Genomic DNA, 3,785 nt, shown 5'->3' on the forward strand with positions numbered 1-3,785 from the left:
CCAATGAAGTGTAATTAAGATGGTCATCATTCCAATGTCAACCAATGGAGTGTAATTTAGATGAACATCATTCCATTTCCAGTTACAGTGAGAAATATTATGTAAAATATTATATTGATAATAAAATGCATATAGAACCTAAGGACGTTGCCATTGTCCTAACTCAATAATCATAAACTCATCCGATAGAGATCAACCACAAGAATAATGTCAAGCTCTATCATCCAACAATAAGTTTTTATTTTCAATTAACAAGCTACAAGTTCTTCGGTTGTCGCATAAAATATAAATTCAGGAGTTAAAAGACACTAGGGCCATTATAGCTAAATATGCACCAAGGTTTACTGCTTCACCTGACTAGAATGCAAAAAGAAATGCTACAACACAGTAGCAATGGATTGTTCAGCTAAAATTGGCCAGACTTTGATTAATTTACATAAACGTCGAACGATATCAATTGTTCAAAAGTTTTAAACAAGCAAAGAAACACAGCATATACATCTAGTTCTTTGATCCTTTCTGTGTTCCAAAAAAACAGGACAACTTTTGTAAAAGTCCCAACGCGCTCACCAAAAGACAAGAAATGTGCAAATGATTAAATTAGTTACTGAGGTGTGCGATAATGCCTTCAAAAAGTGCTTATAGAATTTAACTATATTTATTAAGGACCCCAAGAAAACATAATTTTTAAAATATGCTTATCTTTAAGATTTGAATTGATTTATCTACTTATTTCTACAAACCCAAATGCATTTCATTGGAAGGAAAATACCAGTTGTCCGAATCCCCATTTTTATGGACGTTTTTGCGCCCGCTGATGATCTCAAGAAGTACCATCCTGTAGCTAAAGACATCGCTCTTGGACGTGATTCCTACTCCCCAAAGCCATTCGGGCGCCATATATCCAATCGTGCCCTTCACCACTGTCACCAAGTGGCTTTCTATATCTCTATTTAGACATCTTGCCATGCCGAAATCAGACACGGTCGCCTTGAAATCCTCATCCAGCAGAATATTCTGAGGCTTAACGTCTAGATGTAGAATACAAAGCCTCGACTCCTCGTGCAAGTACGCAAGTCCCCGGGCGGTATCCAGAGCAATTGAATATCTAGTTTTCCAATCTAAACACTTGCCTAGGCCGAACAGCCATTTATCAAGAGACCCGTTGGGCATGAATTCGTAGACCAGAATACGATGAGCACCTTCTACACAAATTCCATGCAATCTCACAAGATTCGAATGATTGATGGACGATATTGTGGCGATTTCTGCACAAAACTCTGCTTGTCCCTGCCTCGACTCGTTGAGCAGACATTTTACAGCCACCAGTGTACCATCCATCAAAGTTCCTTCATAAACTGCCCCAAATCCTCCCTTTCCAATTTCTTTGTTGAACCCGCCTGTGGCTATCTCAATGCTCTCGTAAGCGAATATTGCAGGAAGGCCAGTCAGATTCTTCAGATATTCTCCGTTGAATACGTTGGCACCTTCAGTAGATTGTTGTTTTCGCGTTCTCTGCCACCTGGAGATCAATTTCCAGGCAACAAAAGAGACAAATACGTCACCATGGAGTGGGAGGAGGATAAATGGCACAATTCCTTTGGCTGTGAATAGCACGACCAACAAGCTCACCACAAAAACCACGACCAACGCCAGCGGGCTGAGGAAGACTAATCTGATAATTCGAGATTTAAAATCGCCAGCATTCCCCTCTAGATCTTGCGCAGAATTCATCACTTACGTTCGCCTGCATACATTAATCGGATTGCACGCTTATGTTTTTCTGATGCATCTATCTCATTTCATACTCCTAGCAGGGATACTCATGAGTTTAACGCAAATGAATAGAGTTTATTAGAAGACGTGCAGGAACGGTTGGAGTGCATTCAGCCAGACTTTTCAAGGTAAAGTTTTAGAACTTTCACGATATATATGCTGAGCATGTTACACGTATCCATCCCCAGCGTGATAAACGGTGCAGAAAGCAACACTGTTGTTTTCCATTATTAAAGAATGACAACGACGCATATACCATGTGTATTTTCCTTGCGTTTATCGGTTGTCAATTACAACTCCACTAGGTAAGTGGATACGACTTTCCAGCAGTTGCTTTCAATAGAATGACAAAGATAATAAACAGAAATTGCACGATAGGTGTCAACGTTAGAAAGAAAAGGACGACGAAAGTCTTACTCAAAGGAAGGTCTATCAGCTTAATTACTCACACTCACCCATTAATATAACCCAATGTTTTTTATTGATCCCAAATAGACTTATATTTGATGCAACATCAACCAATATATATTTAGATCCAAGCTAAGAAGCATTGTAAAAAATATATTGCAGATTAAACTATTGTTAACCACCTTTATGAGGGTCAATAAACAATCATAAGAAGTGACTTGCAACCAACCACTTCCTCAACTATATGCAAGTTTCCAAAAAATGTTTTAGAGGGGTACCCCAAATGGGTTATCAAATGGCACCAACTATTAGGGGATACATTGGTGTGGGTTAGATATCACCCTAGAGCTAGCTATTTTAGGGCATGCAATGGTTAGGATTCTAATTAAACATAATTTTGAAATAAATAAAACTCATCTCTAAGAAACCAAACTCTAATACAAGGAAAATGAAACAAGGAATGACCTATCTATTGAATACCCTAGGTACCTACCTTAAGTACACAAAAGTTGTGTCTAAATATAGTTTCAGTGAGACAATTCATGTAACAGTTGTGTGGGTAGAACCTTCATCATAGTTCTTTTCAATATGATGTCATAATTCAACTAGTCTCTTAAAACATGACAATAGCTCATGTGATGATTCTTGGGAAACCACACAAAGTCCAAACTCCTTTCAAATATCAAATTAGTTCATGTGATAGCTATGGAATGTTGATGCATAACTTTTGTCTTATCCATTCATTGGTTCACCCCCTTTACATATTTCTTGACATATAGTTTCTTAAAATCAAACCCATAACAATAAATCCCACCTAATACATTGAGATCCCTACATAAGATCCAATATATATGTTCATTTCCTTCATCATCTTCATGTTTTGCATATTGTGTGAATATTAGAAGAAGAATGTGCTTCTTCCCCATTAAAGATTAAATCCTCACATTCCATGTAGTCTAAGGATGCAATTCCTAACTCTCTCTCCATTTCTTCATTGAGTTCTCTTCCTCATCAAATCCATACCAAGAAAACTTCCCTAGAGGACTAGGTTCATCATGTGGAATTATTTATCATCTTCAAATGTGGAGAAAGGTTTAAGAAATAGTAATCTCATATCATCACAATAGGAAATGTAATTAATGGGTAAATAATCGTACCCAACAATTACAACCCCTTGCAAAGACAATATGAATAAAGGAATTAAATAATTCTCATTAGACATAGTATACACCTAGAGAAATTAACAAGTCGAACATGCTATCTAATTGATTCAAACTCAGTTCTTGTGAACATGGGAAATTGTAGCCATGGACTAGAAGGAACATAGCTTCAATTATTTAGGTTTACAAAAGGATCCAAACAAAGTATACAAGCATTTGCACCAAAAGGGTGCAAATACATGCCAATAGAAGTGTAGATGAATGTAGAGTGATACAGAGGTAGCATTTTAGGAAACAAGGATGTGAAAAGCATGAGGAATTAGGAGGCTAAGGGTGGGGTGGAATGGGAAGGAATTGGTAAAGTAGAGGGTTGCAAGTAGGACATGGGTGGGTTATCTAAATCTAGTGAGTTTGTCCCGACAATCAGATGCCTTCATAGAA

At 37.5% G+C, this 3,785-nt stretch overlaps 1 pseudogene; it reads right to left on the minus strand.

Annotated features, from left to right (window-relative positions):
• Positions 1–735: 735 nt before the first annotated feature.
• Positions 736–1,957, minus strand: LOC149208334 (G-type lectin S-receptor-like serine/threonine-protein kinase SD2-5 pseudogene; annotated as a pseudogene).
• Between the last annotated feature and the right edge of the window lie 1,828 nt (positions 1,958–3,785).

The sequence above is a fragment of the Pinus tabuliformis genome, chromosome 1_2 (assembly GCF_031772625.1).
Source record: "Pinus tabuliformis cultivar Carrire ecotype Pingquan chromosome 1_2, CPIR1, whole genome shotgun sequence".
Taxonomy (NCBI): domain Eukaryota; kingdom Viridiplantae; phylum Streptophyta; class Pinopsida; order Pinales; family Pinaceae; genus Pinus; species Pinus tabuliformis.